This window comes from Ascaphus truei, chromosome 5 (genome assembly GCF_040206685.1).
Source record: "Ascaphus truei isolate aAscTru1 chromosome 5, aAscTru1.hap1, whole genome shotgun sequence".
Lineage (NCBI taxonomy): Eukaryota > Metazoa > Chordata > Amphibia > Anura > Ascaphidae > Ascaphus > Ascaphus truei.
The window spans coordinates 29,292,032-29,309,877 of NC_134487.1; positions in this window are offsets into that span (position 1 = coordinate 29,292,032).

Here is a 17,846-nt window from a genome sequence, read left to right on the forward strand (position 1 = left end):
CTATTCAGAAAACACCTAAGAACACACAGCCAGTAAGATCATTGAAGCAGATAACATAATCCATCCCCCACTGACGTCATCTGGTGCAGATGAGGAGAAGGACACACAAGATCTCGGTGTGAAGACTTGATTTGCTGTGAGCATCTGCAGTCTATACTGTGATGAGCTCTGTGCTCAGAATATCTGTTTTATCTCCAAGATTGTGAGCAACTTTCTATTATTTTGTATTAAATACTATTTATCAGAGCTACACTACTGTATGTCCCATTTCTCCGTTCAAACTATAGATCTGTAAGAAGACTCATAGACACACTTACCTGCACCTATAGTGGATTCAAATGCATAAAACTCAAGTTCAAAATCTGTAAGTGTATTACTTGCAAGGATCTATCACCTCTGAATTTCATTGATATAATACCACATGTTGGCTTTTTTCCCCAATTTGTCTGCTCTGAGGTCATTGTTTGAGCTCACATTTTCCTTTTATGCAATCGGCGTGGGATCCCAGACCTGAACAGCATCGAATTAGGGAGAGTTTATAATTCACATTTATATAATATATGTATTTTACTTTAGTGCACTTGTATTATGATTGTTGGTTTATGCGCTCTCCTATCTTTTCGATCCATAAAGAGTATATAAGTGTATATATATATATATATATAAATATATATATATATATCCACACAAAAGAGCAATATATATATATATATATATATGAATAAAGAAAAAAGAAAAATAATCACACCAAAAGCACTCTAGCAATAATTAATAATGATAGGATTATATCAAAAACACATGGATTATACAATATTAAAACAGTCCCCTCGGAACCCCAAAAACAGGAATTCTGGTTAATGCACAAAAATAATTAATTAGAGTGTAATACATACTACAATGGATAATTGTATGGAAGTTGAATAACACCAGAGAATGTAAATAACCTACTCATTTAACCCAAGACCGGCCGGTCAAAAAAGGAGGGTTAATAAAATTGGGACACTGAATCTATTTATATTGATAATACCACTCAACAACCAATAGCAAAATAGAATGTGTGAAAAATAAACACAATACAAGAACCATGCTGTATTAGTACAATAGTCACCACTGGATGATAGGTATAAATGTCCTGTGGAGGAGATGGAGTGATAACAAAGTTGTAGAAATCAGTGTCCAGTGGAAGTTCTGAGCCAGGTTGGGGGGTTCCAGGGGAGTACAGACACAGCCCCGATGTATGTTTCGCTATCCCTTCCTTTGTCCGGGGGCTTGTGGCAAAACACAGGTAACATCCAAGAAGGATTATGCTCAGCAGAGAAGCATTGTGGGGAATGCAGTATTTAAAGGTCAGCGAATCAATAGCACAAGGGGCGTGTGACAGCATTGCTCTAATGACTGAGCCTAGGCTGGGGCTGCAGTCATAGCTTGCACAGCTGCTGTAGATACCAGGGGGAGTGTTCCAGGACTGCACAGGTCTGCAAGGGAAGGTAAGCAGTAAACTGAGGTGGGGATTCCTTACAATATATTGCTCTTTAGTAGTGCTAAAAAAAAGCACAGAGAAAAGAATGGCTCGTGTAAATTCAAAGCTTCAAGTGCAGAATAGAGTCAAACAATAACTCTTGGTGTTGTTCATTGTTGCTTCTAATGGGAGGGAACCTCTGTTTCACCTCCAATTTTGAAAACCTACTGTATATAAAAGAAAACAGAAGCGCAAAAGACAAACACCTTAAATTATAACAAGTTTTAATAAACAATTGATAAATAAAGTGTAGAGCGAAAAATAAATATAATCCACTCAAAGATGAGTGTCTTTAAAATAAAGCATATTTGGATTTGAGTCCTGCTGTAGATATTAGATTGCAGTGGGTTATCCTGGCGTGGGTGCTTCCCCTAGGCCTAGTCCCTAGTTTTAAAATGGATGAATTGGGGCCAGTGGGAGAATGGGGGCAAGTGGGAGTTTGCAAGTAGGGAGACACCCATATTAAATACAGATAATAATAGAAAACTTCTAAGGACTAAATACAATTGGTGTAGAAAGGCAGGAGCAGATAAGATAATAGCACAGGATAAATGCATGCTTGCTAATGCAAGAAGCCTGACAGATTAAATTGGAGAGTTTGAATTAATAGCTACAAGGGAGCAGTATGATATCATAGGCATTACTGAAACATGGTGGGATGAAACTCATGACTGGGCAGTTAATTTAGAGGGTTATTTCCCTGTTTTGGAAAGATCGCACAAATAGAAGAGGAGATTGAGTATGCTTATATGTTAAACTGGATCTAAAGCCTATTATACAGTAAGGGAAGATGTTTATGAAGGGAATGATGAAAATGTAGAGACCTTGTAGATAGAAATTAGCAGTGAAGCTAAAAGTACAAAGTAAACCTTTGTAGGGATATACTATAAACAAGTAAACCACCTCATTTTGGGGGACTTTTTGGCCAGCCTTTTGTGTCCAGTAACAGAGACAGCCTGGGAATGTGGAAGCAGATTTGTCTCCATATTCACACAGTTGATCTACAGCTGAGAGAGGATTGAACTAGGATTACCTGTACCTTTAATTATTCGAAGCATCGGGATCTCTGATACCGCATTGCTATCACTCGGCCACTGCTATTTTTAATCTTCTTTACTTATATTTATATATAATATCCACTCACTTTGTGTGCGTATATATATAAAATAACAAAGGGATAAGCACTCCAAAAATATGCTAAAAGTGTCTCTATTGGCACAACATTTGGCTACCTTCTGGAGCCTTTATCTTGAGATATATATACATACACACAAAGAGCCAGGGTAATGGTGGTGCCGTCGGTGCCTGTGCACCAAGCTCTGTAGTTACAGAAGCCCCACACTCTCCCCATAACAATTAAACTGATAGCTGGGGGAGAGCGTGGGGCCTCTGAAACTCTCTTACCTTTTCCGATGGGATCTCCTCTTGCATGGTCCCGTCATCATGGCTCCACAATGTCTAATGCCATGACAAAGGTACGTCATGTGATGTCGCGCACCATTTAGTGTCAGGTTGCCATGACAATGGGACGCCCTGTAGTGCCACGTTGACTTGACAAGATTACTTCTCATGGCGCCGTGACGTCATGTGATGTCCCGTTGTCATGGCAACGCAACACCATTTGACGTTGTGGAGCTATGATGACTGGACCATGCAGGGGGAGATGCCACTTAATGATGTCGCTGGAGAAGGTAAGAGCCGAGGCCCCACATACGTCCCTGCACTGAGCCCCGCAAACATCCCAACCGTGTAAATATCTACATATATTTTTTGTGTCAGGGTAAGTAAGATTCCACACACTGTAGTTAGGCTGTAACAAAAATTTTTGTTGGTTTATTCTCCAAACAAATAAACAGGCATTTTAGCTTTAGTCATTCCTTTATTGGAAAACAACCAATAAAAATAACGCTACACCACGTTTAGGGAGACTAGCTACACAGAATTGGTGCTAGGAATCCGACCCAGAGTTTCAAGGTAATCTCTCTGGGAACTCTTAGCAGACCCTGTGAGTGAGGAGCAGAGGATGTGCAGTGCGGACGGATTCATCAGGCATCAGGTCCATCAGTCTGAGCCCACCGGGTAAAAAGAGAGATATGAGTATGTGAAGGATAAAATATGGAGATCATATCTCTATGCTTTATAGAAACCACTCGTCTCCATTTATATCTGTTTGCTGTGTCTTTTTACTAATACTGTTTTCTATCCGAGGTGACCGTGGAATGCCGCTTGCACAGACTCTCGCCCACGCAATAAGGAAGTAGCAAAGTGACCTAAAGCCGACTGATTACAGAGAAAACGAAACATAACTTCAGAAAGCAAGGACACACGTCATTTCTGTGAAACTTGCATCAGCCGACAAGACCCCCGCCCCCATCGTGCCTTTTTTCTACTAACTAATGTAATAATTGGATAAGCTTTGCCGCATAGTAGGTGTGACATTGAATGATTGGCTAGTGTTAGCCTACTTTGATATAAATAGATTGTAATACAAAAACTCGGCAGTCTTGTCTTGACTACTTGTCTGAGGAAACTAATACGTGACTCTGTGTCATTATTGGGATCCAGGGTGCGCACCCAGACTCCAAGTTACATAATTTGGAGCCCACATCTGAGCAGTAGAGACCCTCGATTGAAGGGACCTTAACAGTTGGCGTAGTCGGCAGGGTCCTTGTGAAGGGACATCGGAACAATCCTGAACCCATCTCCATCCAAGGAGGACGTCCCCTGTCCGGACTGATCTGGGGGTCTGATCAACCTCTAAGGACAAGGTAAGATATATTCAGAATATATTTTTACCGAACTCCTGTCAGTCTGTTCAGGTTGGCGACACTTGGTTGATGGGCTAAGTATTGTTAATCTATACAAGACCATAGAGTCCGGTGGTTCCCGCCAAGGATTTATATAGTTGGTAAGGTCTTGTGCCTGCCAGATGAGTGGTTTATGTTCATATGTCATAAGGGTTACGGAATAACGATATTATAAGTAATAAGGGGACGAGTGTGTAAGGATATCTATTGTTAGATAATAGGAGGATCGTCCATAAGGTGACGGTCCGGGGAGTGTCTGCGCGCCTCCCCGTCTAGGTCAATTTATCGCTGAAGCTCAAGAGTCCAGGTACCGCCGGTAATTGGCGCACATGTCCGAGGTTGTTTTTAAAATAGACAATGTTCTCGCAGTTTTTAAAGAAGGATATGCCTTCTGGTGCACGGGATTCCGTAACTCTTGTGACAGAGCGGGAGGGAAAGAAGTATACCAAGAAATGTAAATTGTTGTTTAAATTATTTTTATTTACCCTCCACGGGAAGGTTGCAACCAAAAATGTTGAAAGATAGAATCCAGGCATGTAAAGGAATGTTGAAAGATGGAGGATTGTGGGAGAATGCTGAGACATTTTTGAGTGTGGCTATTGAGCTTCAAAAGGAAGGTTTCACTGAAATAGAATGTGGAGGGAAAGATAAGAAAAGTTACTGTTATATGAAAGTACCCGAAAGTGACAAAACTACACCTTCTACCCCTAAAGTTAACCCTCCCCCTCCATATCCTCAAAATAGTCTATGTCCCGTGGAATCACCATTTTGGGTATGTCCCATATGCAAATCACAGAACCCAGTATGCCGGGATAATTGTTACTCCTGTGGAGCTCACCGCCCCCGTGAGCCCGCTAGTCAGGAAAAAGACGAGGAAATAAAATTATGCCCCTTTGTCACAAGATAGCATAAATTTGTAGTGAATGAAGTCAGTGAAACTATAAAAGTTCAAAACAGAAAGCATTAAAAAGAACTGAGTGTAGGGAAATAGCATGAGCGTGTGGCGTTATTTGTGTGTTAAGAAGTTATATGAACCTCAGCTATATAAAAGCCTGTTGGTTAATTTTTGAAAGGTCATAAAAAATGTAGTTCTTAGGGCTCTGGATAAAGCTCCATGTATTTAAACTTTAAGCGAAAGTTTCAAGCTAATAATTATTCTTTTTCAGGAAGAAGCCGTGGTGTATCGTTATCTTATCTTTTCAGGGTCAATTGGCGAAACGCCCAGAAACAAAATGGCTCTTTGCCCGGAAACAAGTCTTATAGAAAATATTTTTTCTTTAGTCAGATGAATATGCAGAGTGTCTTTAAAATGATAAAGCTGACCATGTGCTCAGCACTGTGCCTTAATTTTGCAGTTTTTAATTTCATCATTAAACCAAGAACAGGTTCAGATTAGGCTTATGGCCTTACAAAACAGAATTGCTTTAGACTATGTTTTAGCTTCAAAAGGAGGGGTATGTGTTTGATTAAAGACAATGTTGTGTTTTTATTCCAGATCAGTGTAGCAATGTGCAGCATGAACTTGATTAAATACAAGAGATTCAAAAGAGGTTTACAAAGGGAAGTGACAGATTATCACCCTTGGGGTTAGGTGAATGGCTTAGATCACTTGGAGCAATTTTTTTTTGAATGTTTTGATGTGTTTGGGAGTGTTACTTGTTGTCATATATGTGGGTGTCCCGTGTTGCAAAGGTATGATCCACAGGTGTGCGACCCCCTCCTCCAATCTGATGCCACTCTTTACAGATGCCAGAAAACAGCAGTACCGTGAAGAAAGAAGATGCCGACCACAGTTATTCAATTCATCAAAAGACATATTGGGCGCAGCGCCTTACGAGACTATGACAGTGAAGGGCATGCGCCCTTGTCCTCTGAGTTATCCCTGGACTATCATCATGAACTTTATTCTCAAAAGCTATGTTTTAAGAATAAAAAGGGAGGGAGTGACAAAGTGAGAATATGACATAAGGGAGGGGGGTCTGACATAACAGCACTGGGATCTAAGCAACCATTTTGAGTCAGCATCCATCTTAGGTGCCTGATATTGTCTATTGTCTGTATGAAAGTTGGAATGAATGTTAGTTTAAAATACATTTTTTCTTCTGAAGTTCCAATTGATATTGAGTGGTTCAGCTAAGCCAAAAACCTTGAGAACAAGAGCAATGTGCCAATGTTATGAAAATATGCCATTACAAAAACAAGAGAATATAAGAACAGTCCATTATAGTACTCTGGAGTGACAGGGGTGACCAATCAAGTTCCCAGACCCTAGTTTGTTTGTCGGTAGGGAAGGGACTCCTTGTGTATGTTCTGTAGGTCTTCGAGTTTAGCGAGCAAGCAGTTGTCGGGGATGAGAGAAGCTCATGAACAGCCGACCAACACCCTCAGGTAGTTTTTCTAAGGTTAAGATTAGTCATAGGGAAAGTATAGCCTTTTTGGTTTAGTTTTTTAATACTTTTATAAGATTATGTTTGTGTCGTGGTTTCTAGGGGGGACTGTGAAGGATAAAATATGGAGATCATATCTCTATGCTTTATAGAAACCACTCGTCTCCATTTATATCTGTTTGCTGTGTCTTTTTACTAATACTGTTTTCTATCCGAGGTGACCGTGGAATGCCGCTTGCACAGACTCTCACCCACGCAATAAGGAAGTAGCAAAGTGACCTAAAGCCGACTGATTACAGAGAAAACGAAACATAACTTCAGAAAGCAAGGACACACGTCATTTCTGTGAAACTTGCATCAGCCAACAAGACCCCCGCCCCCATCGTGCCTTTTTTCTACTAACTAATGTAATAATTGGATAAGCTTTGCCGCATAGTAGGTGTGACATTGAATGATTGGCTAGTGTTAGCCTACTTTGATATAAATAGATTGTAATACAAAAACTCGGCAGTCTTGTCTTGACTACTTGTCTGAGGAAACTAATACGTGACTCTGTGTCATTATTGGGATCCAGGGTGCGCACCCAGTCTCCAAGTTACATAATTTGGAGCCCACATCTGAGCAGTAGAGACCCTCGATTGAAGGGACCTAAACAAGTATGGAGTCTTCCGATTTCCCCACATGCCTGGAGTTGGGGACCTTTTTTTATCTTTAACCTTTAAAACACATTATCCTTTTAAATAACAACCACTCAAGGGCACTTCTTCCCCTAAGCCACTAACTCAACGCTAAATTTCACACAAATCCATTCTTTCCACTTTGAGTTACAGGTGCCTAAAACTTCCCATATTAAACTACAGGATACAAACTTTTCACACACAATTTTGTCTCCCATGTAACTCAAAAAAACGACTAAAGGGATTGTGCTCAAACTTTCTACAAGCATTCACCGACCTGAAATCCAACATTTCTGAAGGATTGATACATTTTTGAGAGAGTTATTGTATGAGCAACAAAAAAAGGTGTGTTATAATGGAAGTCTCCATCAAACCTTAACTTTTACCCACCCATAATATATATATATACACAGGTACAAATCAGAAAATGTTGCTGAGGCAAGTATAGAGAGGAACATCCACATGAATTTTAGAGGAACAAAGGTGATCAAATGTAAACTATATAAAAATCATAAAAAATAGACTTGAACTGGAAGTCGAAGACTATGTCTACCTTGACCAACAAGTTTCAATGAATGGGGACCTTTAGAATGAAATAAATAGAAGAATGAAGATGGGATGGACCATATTTTAAAGAAACTGGACAATATATTATGGAAAGTTTCTACTGTTGGCCAGTGTATTCTGCCTCTGCTCATGTATGGATGTAAAACTTGGTCCCTAAATGAAAAGATCATTCAGAAGCTACAGACAATTCAAAGAAGTATGGGGAGATGTACTGTATGCTGGGTATCACCAGAAGACACAGGGAAAAGAATGAACGGGTTTGAAATTAACCAAAGTCAGTGACATCCTCAGAAGAGTGGATATAATTAAAATGTCAAATCAATTGACATATCCCCAAAATAAATTACCATAGTTGGACAAAGATTAACTGGATTCCAAAGAATAATAAGAGACCAAGACAATGACCAAATGTAAGATGGGAGGGTGAAATCAGAAAATTTGTTGCAGCTAAAATGGAGAAGAGAGTCTTGAAATCATAGTTCCTGAAAGATCATTGGGGACACATTCACACAGATATAGATAGATGCACAAGGGCTGAATATAATGATCAGTGTTCGACAATCCTATACATTTACTCGCCCAGGGCGGGTGGATTTAACCCCCGGGCGTGTAAATATTGGCCCAAGCAGCACACGTGTTTTTTTTTAAATTTCCCCCGTTCGCGCTCAAATTTTCCCTGATCGCGCTGAAAAATAAAAAATAAAAAAACTCCCCCTACCTGACTCCTGATTGGCGCGTGCTCCCAGGCTTTGTGGGCGCGCGGCCAGGCTCTATATGTTCCCGCCCCCAACGAGCGGCCATTCTTTCTGACCGGACATCAAAAGTAAGTACACGCCATGCTGCGGCCCCTCTGCTCCTTCCCTGCGATCCCCCTGGTCCCCACATGGCTCCCTACTCCCCACCGCGGCAGCTCTCTTGTCCCATTCCCCTTCTCCTGTCCCCTTCTCCTGTCCCCTGCTCCCGTCCCCTGCTCCCGTCCCCTTCTCCTGTCCCATTCCCCTTCTCCTGTCCCCTGCACCTGTCCCCTGCTCCTGTCCCCTTCCCCTCCTCCTGTCCCATTCCCCTGCTCCTATCCCCTTCCCCTCCTCCTGTCCCCTGCTCCTGTCCCCTTCCCCCTCGATCCACCGATCGCTGCCCGGTGCGGGAGGTCCCCACTGCTGCAGCCCGGTTGGCGTGCGGGGGGGGGAGGGGCGGCCTCGGCCCTCACCACATGACTCCCACCTACCCTGCCGCCTCCCCGCCTGCTAGCTTCATGCCGCCGCAGGCTGGGGGGAAGAAGCAGTCTGCAAAGCTGCTTGGCCGCGCATTGTGAAGACATGCCGGCGAGGAGAGCAGGATAGTGGCGGCCACTGCGGGGCTGACTGTCCCCTGGGGGATACCTCGCCACGTGCCTCCCCCCCACCCTGCCTCCCCAAAGCTTCCAATATGCCCGCATAAGGTATGGGGGGGGGTGTCGGCCGCCCCCCACCCCCGACAAGCGGGAGATGGGAGCGGGTGGGTGGGGGAGGAGCGTGGTGGTGGTGCTGGTCGCGGCCTTTCCTTCCCCCGTGTGTGTGTGTGTGTGTGTGTGTGTGTGTGAGCATGTGTGTGTGAGCATGTGTATGGCAGCAAGTGTATGTATGTGTGTATGGAAGCAAGTGTATGGGAGCAAGTGTATGTGTGTATGGCAGTGTGATGGATTGGATAAAATGCCTATTTCTTCATCTGTAATACTTTGCAATGATTCCTTACTCAAAATGGCTACCGCAGTTACCCCTCCCTTCAAGTAAGGAAGATAGCACCGAGGAATTCCCCTCAAATGCTGATGTGTCCAAGAAAATCTACAATAACAGGACCATAAACTGCAACAACAAGACCATACAAGGAAAAGACCCAACAAGAACCAATGAGATACTGACATGTGTATTTACACACAACCTTTAGACCTGAGAGAGCTCCTTTTGCATACAATCCCCCAATGCAGCCTCTATATATGAACGTGGTCTGTAGGAATAAAGTCAGACATTATCATACTGAACGTGTGTCAGCGTGATTTTTTCTCAGTGCACGCATTACCTACGTAGGAAAATAATCTGGATGGGGACAGATACTCTGTAGATGTTTTCATCTGATCAAAATTATCCAAATCAGCTGGCGCTCTAACGTGGGGCCCTGGGTTGTGAACCAACAGACAGCCGTGCACAGAGGGACCGAGGTGGACCAAATGCGGACGCGGCAGGAGACTGATCACCTCTGGTAAGATAACATTTATTATCTACCGATACGCACTATCTCCACTGTTGGTCTATTTCTGTGTCTCATACGGCTCTCCGAAGGTCACCTAAAGACAGGTAGATATCTTGCCCAGAGCCCGTTTTAAACTCAAACCTGTTACCTAGACTATCTGTCACTCGGTATATGTTTACATGTTATATGTGTTAGTCAGTGCCGCAAGTGGGAGCCCGGAGTGGAGTGGGATTTTTGCCGGCTGACTAGGGGTCTTGTCAATGTACGTTGTAAACTTGGTGGAAGGAGGGGTAAAGGGGGAGTAAGGTATAGTCGGTTCAGAGAGGAAACACGGGAATCCCGGTAGTGACTGTGCGGTTTGGCGCGTTGCAAGGGAAGGAGTGTTGCGCGTTACGGTTTTGTAGCACCGCGGAATCCTGCCGATTGATCCCTGAACAACCTTTCCCTCTCTCGTAATCAAGTTGTATGTTATGTCCAAAATGTGTTTGTGTATTAGTGTTGAGAATTCATGAGGACGGGTGGGGATTGTTGAGAGTAGAAGAGATAGCCCATAGGTGCTTGGGCGATAAACCCTAGACGTTAAACTGCCCGAACTCCTGTTTTTTCCGCGTTAACGTACGCTTTGCAGTAAGAAAGAAAGAAAGTGAATAGGAAAGAAATAGGCAAGTGAATTTGCTGATAGATAATCAAGGCATATGATTGTGTTGTGAAAGTAAGTATTGAGGGTTATTTTTATGAAAGGTTTATATGCAGAAATTGGGATACAATTAGATACTGTGTATATTATTTGGAAGGGAAATAAAGTGTTATAAGTGAAGGGAAAGAAGAAAAAGAAGAAAAAAAAAGCAGGGCATTTTTGCTAGTAATGCAGTGTAGAGAAAAAAAAAAAAAGTGCAGTTTTAACATTTGAGCACAGGCAAGTAAGACAGAGAAAGGAGTCTTAGCCTGCCACCTAGTGGCGGAAAGAGAGAGAACAGAACGGAACGGAATGGGAGCGGAGTTCCCGGTAACTGGTAAAGATTTATTTTTTGAAAGGTTTGTTCGTACTGGCCACACGAATGGGTCTTTTAAAACCAGAAAATATTCTTTTTCCTTCTGTTCTAACAGCAACTAGAAAGAGGGTTTTTTTTCTGTGGGAGGGAGAAGTTCAGTGAGCACCGTCTTGTGTGTTTTTTGAATCCCACAGGGAAACATACCTTACGTTAGTATGAGTCAAAATAATTCTGTTGAGGGACAGAAGGGTCCCCGCTGCATTTATTTTTTCATTGCCAGGACAGAAGTTAATATAATAACAAGTGAAAAAACAAAGCAAGTAGACTGTTTAAAGTATGTAGTATTACTGCAGCAGAAGGCAGGTCACAACCAGAAATGTGTCGAAAGATATTGAAAGAAAAGAGAGGAATTTTGAATGATAACAACCTGCTGAAGATAGCAGAAGCCTGGTTTAATGTTACCAAGGCTGTCCAGAGAAAAATGGACCGAGCAGGAGATAGAAAAGGGAGGGAAGATTGTTTTAATTGTGGTGTGACTGATTTATCTATACTCACTCCTTTGTTACCTTCGCTCCCAGCTCCAGCAGCACCCCCACCTATACAACTCACTACCCCGCCCACAGATGACAAACCAATTTTGACTGTTTATGTAGCAGAACTATATCCTGTGATGCAGGCAGACGGTTCCTATTACACCCCGACTGCGCCCCTAATGCCCCTGATGCCAGTCCTTTCACCCCAAACAATCACTGCCCCAGCGGTAGGGATTCAAGTCTACCCTGACACAACAATAGCACACAGACCCAGCAGCAGTGTCCACTACAGTGCGCCCTATAGTTTTGACTCAGATAGTGAGTCACAGGCCGTTGCACAGGAGGCAAACATGACCTGGAATATTAACCCCAGACACCCCCCAGTACCCGACCGCTGCCCAAGGTTATATGGGCAGACGCCCAAGCAGGTAGAAGGCGCCCCAATAATGTATGTCACCTCACCCCCTTCCTGGTAGACACAGGTGCAGCCAGGAGCGTAATTAGAGCTGCAGACATACCTGACCCTTCCTATTTGTCTGATATTGATGTTTTATGTGTGGGGGTAGATGGCACTCCGCGCTCTAGCCCATTACACGACCCCTGCAGATAGGTCCCTACCCTGAATTATTTGCACGATTTGTAGTTTCCTCTACTTGCCCGCTTAATCTGTTTGGCGCTGATGTTTTATCCAGGTTACAGGCCTCCATAATATTCTCCGAGGACGGCACCATTGATGTAACCTCCCCGCTCTGGGAGTCAGATGTCTCTGCCCTTTGTTCCCTTCCAATACTTTTGGCATTAGCGGACAAACCCTCAGCTGCCAGTATACCGCCCGCTGTCATGGATAGGATCCCGTCCAAATTATGATCCACCGGCCCTGAGGATAACGGGCACCTAAGGGTACCGCCCATTGTTGTACAGCTCAAATAAGGGGCCCGCTTCCCCGTAAACTGCAATACCCCTCTTTTCCCTGTGAAGAAACGCACCGCGAAGGGTGAACCTGATAAGTATAGAATGGTTCAAGATCCTCAAGCAGTAAATGATGCAACCATTGTACGATGTTTTAACAACAAATCTTTTCCAGATGACCCCAGAGGCTTCCAAGAATTTCACTGTTCTCAAACAGGTAATATCCTCTGCCCCTGCCTTGGGCCTCCCAGACTATGATTTACCCTTCAAGCTTTTCGTATCAGAACAAAATAGACATGCAACTGGAATGTTAACGCAGCCACACGCTGGCCGATGTCGACCTATTGGTTATTACTCCAGCCGTCTCGATGCTGTGGCTCGTGGTGGACCGTCCTGTCTTCGTGCTGTCTTTGCTGCTCAAGCACTGCGGGATAGAACTTCGGACATTGTTCTAGGGCATGACCTCATTCTCCTGGCACCACATGACATTGCTGCTATTCTCAATCAGACACAGCCAAAACATCTGTCCGCTGCCAGACACCTCAGGTTGCAATGCTCGCTTCTCATTCCAGACAATGTCACCCTTCTCCGGTGCCAAGTGCTTAACCTCTCCACTCTTCTTCCACTTCCCGAGGGGGGAGATGTGCAGGGACACGAACAAGAACAAAGCACAACTGGAGTCGTCCTACCCCATGATTGCTTCGAACTCATGAAGCTAGAAACAGCTCATCTGCCCACGGTGAGTGAAAAGCCGATACAGAACCCAGATCTAATCCTGTTTGTGGATGGTTCTCGATATGCTGATCAACAAGGCACCTACCATACGGGTTATGCTGTCACCACAGACTCTGTGGTCCTACTGGCAAGCACACTACCGTCAACAGGATCTGCACAGGAGGCCGAATTACAAGCTCTCACTGCAGCTTGTAAACTGGAAGAAAAACAAACGGCGAATATCTACACTGACTCTAGATATGCCTTTGGAGTAGCACACGATTTTGGCGTCATTTGGCAAACCAGGGGATTTCTGACAGCAGCAGGAACACCAGTGAAACACAGCTCAGCCATACAAGCTCTGATGGACGCCCTACTCCTTCCAAGCCATGTGGCCATCCTGAAGGTAAAGCCCATGGGAAACTGAACACAGAAGAAGCCAGAGGAAACCATCTGGCGGATGCTGCGGCAAAACAAGCTGCCAGCGGGATACGAGAAGTGGAAGATCGAGTGGACACGACAAGGATGGTTCCGATAATGCAGAACCTCCCAGTAAATCGAGGAGATCTGAAGAAGTTGCAAGAATCTGCAACAAAGGAAGAAAAGGAAAGCTGGAAGAAAAGAGGTGCATCGCCCCAAGAAGGAATTTATGAGTACAAAAAGAAACTTTGTCTGCCACGGGCACTGTATCCTGCTGTGGTACAATGGGCACATGGAGCAGCACATCTTTCAAAGACTCTTATGAATGCACTGATCGACAAATACTATGTGGCGCCTGGAATTACCCCAATGACTAGTAATTTCTGCAAATCATGTACAATTTGTGCAAAGTGTAACCCAGGATGTGTGGAAAAACCACCGCAGAAACACCTTGCAAGGCCCTGCTTTCACTGCTACGCTAGCTAAAGAAATTTGGTCTGCGCTAGGGACCACCCTTGCTTTCCACACCCCATACCATCCCCAGAGTAGTGGAAAGGTAGAAAGAATGAATGGCACACTGAAAACTAGAATGTTGAAAATGGCCCAGGAAACAAATATGCCCTGGCCAGATGGTCTACCCATTGCTTTGTTCAGTGTTCGATACACCCCACGAGGGGAACATGCTCTATCCCCATTTGAGATACTGTTTGGTACTGCCCCCAAACTTGGTTGTTACTAACCACAGCAGTTACAAATGCAGTCTGATGTTTTGACCAAATATGTAACTGCCCTAGCGCAAGAACTAACCAATATACATGGTCGAGTGTTTTCTTCTATTTCAGATCCAGATCTAGATACCGGGACTCATAAACTCGTGCCCGGAGACTGGGTGCTCGTGAAGAAATTTGTAAGGAAACATTCCCTAGAGCCCAGATATGATGGTCCTTTCCAAGTTCTGTTGACCACAGCGACATCAGTCAAGCTAGCTGGCAAGAACACCTGGATACACGCCTCTCATTGCAAGAAGGTTCCAGCTCCCAACGAGGACACCTCAGAAGGAAAATAATGCTATATATCCTTTGCTTGTTGGGTCTAGGGGGGGCACAAGAGATTGCTATCACCCAACATGAAGGGGTAGTCACGTTTTGGTATAATTCATCCAATACTCATGTAGCTACCTTCTCCTTTGATTATTGTAATATAGTCCGCTGCCCCTCAACACGTTGGCAATATAATCGATACAGCAATGTCGGTTTCAGGTCTACTTATATATGTGTAACGGATTCCTACTGGGGAAAGGAATGTGATTACTGGGATGGAACACAGGAACAGATTGGGGATACCGACCACAAAATGGTCTAGCAAGGAAAGACGGGATAGCAAAAGATTCTTGCCCAAATAGGTATCGCAATAGTTATTATTTTTGTTTTGTTTGTGATTATTGTCTGCTGTGTTCTCACATGTTTAAAAAGTTTATGACTAAAGCTGTTGACAATAGCACTCCTACCCTTTTTCTGCAGTCAGATAATAATACTCCACTCTTGGAAGATGGTCCATTTACTCCGTTACAGTTCCTCCCAGTTAAGTACAATAGTATAAATCCATAGGGACAGCATCTGACTTCCTTATGTGCAAAGTCTGTGGCAAGGGGGGTCATGGACAAGCCATGACTCGTCTAACGTACAGCACAAAAGAGTTCCCAGGCACATCTGGACAGATGAGTTAGTATACATCTAGGGACAGACTCAGAAATAGACATTTCTAGGGGGGACTGTGATGGATTGGATAAAATGCCTATTTCTTCATCTGTAATACTTTGCTATGATTCCTTACTCAAAATGGCTACCGCAGTTACCCCTCCCTTCAAGTAAGGAAGATGGCACCGAGGAATTCCCCTCAAATGCTGATGTGTCCAAGAAAATCTACAATAACAGGACCATAAACTGCAACAACAAGACCAAACAAGGAAAAGACCCAACAAGAACCAATGAGATACTGACATGTGTATTTATACACAACCTTTAGACCTGAGAGAGCTCCTTTTGCATACAATCCCCAATGCAGCCTCTATATATGAACGTGGTCTGTAGGAATAAAGTCAGACATTATCATACTGAACGTGTGTCAGCGTGATTTTTTCTCAGTGCACGCATTACCTACGTAGGAAAATAATCTGGACGGGGACACTCTGTAGATGTTTTCATCTGATCAAAATTATCCAAATCAGCAGCATGTGTATGGCAGCATGTGTATGGCAGCAAGTGTATGGCAGGCAAGTGTATGGGAGCAAGTGTATGTATGTGTGTATGGCAGCAAGTGTATGGCAGCATGTGTATGGCAGCAAGTGTATGTATGTGTGTATGGGAGCAAGTGTATGGGACAAGTGTATGTGTGTATGGGAGCATGTGTATGTGTGTATGGGATCATGTGTATGTGAGTATGGGAGCATGTGTATGTGTGTATGGGAGCATGTGTATATGTGTGTATGGGAGCATGTGTATGTGTGTATGGGAGCATGTGTATGTGTGTGACACCAGAGTACCCCCCAATCAGTCACCACCCCCCCCCCAATCAGTCACCACCCACCACCCCCAGTCAGTCAGTCACCCTGTCTCTGTGTATCACCCACCCTCTGTGTGTATCACCCACCGTTTCTCCCCTCTGTGTCTCTCCCCCCACACCCTCTCTCTCCCCCACACCCTCTCTGTCCCCCCACACCCTCTCTGTCCCCCCCCACACCCTCTCTCTCCCCCCCACACCCTCTCTCTCCCCCACACACCCTCTTTCTCCCCCCCACACACTCTCTCCCCCCCCACACCCTCTCTCTCCCCCCCACATCCCTCTATCTCCCCCCACAAACTCTCTCCCCCCCCACACCCTCTCTCTCCCCCCCACACCCTCTCTCTCCTCCCCCCCACACACTCTCTCTCCCCCCCACACCCTCTCTCTCCCCCACACCCTCTCTCCCTCCCCACACCCTCTCTCTCCCCCCACACCCTCTCTCTCCCCCCCACACCCTCTCTCCCCCCACACACCCTCTCTCTCCCCCCCCACACCCTCTCTCTCCCCCTCCCACACCCTCTCTCTCCCCCCCCCACACCCTCTCTCTCCCCCCCACACCCTCTATCTCCCCCCCACACCCTCTCTCTCCCCCACACCCTCTCTCTCCCCCCCCACACCCTCTCTCTCTCCCCCACTCACTCTCTCTCCCCCACCCTCTCTCTCCCCCCACACACTCTCCCCCCCCCACCCTCTCTCTCCCCCCCCCACACACTCTCTCTCCCCCCCACAACCCTCTCTCTCCCCCCCCACACCCTCTATCTCCCCCCCCACACCCTCTCTCTCCCCCCACATCCCTCTCTCTCCCCCCCACACCCTCTCTCTCCCCCCCACACCCTCTCCTCTCCCCCCCACACCCTCTCTCCCCCCACACCCTCTCTCTCTCCCCCATACCCTCTCTCTCCCCCTCCCACACCCTCTCTCTCCCCCCCCACACCCTCTCTCCTCCCCCACACCCTCTCTCTCCCCCCCCCACACCCTCTATCTCCCCCCCACACCCTCTCTCTCCCCCCACACCCTCTTCTCGCCCCCCATACCCTCTCTCTCCCCCACTCTCTCTCTCTCTCCCCCCACACCCTCTCTCTCCCCCCCCACACCCTCTATCTCCCCCACACCTCTCTCTCCCCCCACACCCTCTCTCTCCCCCCCACACCCTCTCTCTCCCCGACTCTCTCTCTCTCCCCCCACTCTCTCTCTCTCTCTCTCTCTCTCTCTCATCTCTCTCTCTCTCTCTCTCTCTCCTCTCTCTCTCTCTCTCTCTCTCTCCCCCCACTCTCTCTCTCCCCCACTCTCTCTCTCTCCCCTCCCAACCCTCTCTCTCCCCCCCACACCTCTCTCTCCCCCACACCCTCTCTCTCCCCCCCCACACCCTCTCTCTCCCCCCACACACCCTCTATCTCCACCCACACCCTCTCTCTCCCCCCACACCCTCTCTCTCCCCCCCACACCCTCTCTCTCCCCCACTCTCTCTCTCTCTCCCCCACACCCTCTCTCTCCCCCCCCACACCCTCTATCTCCCCCCCACACCTCTCTCTC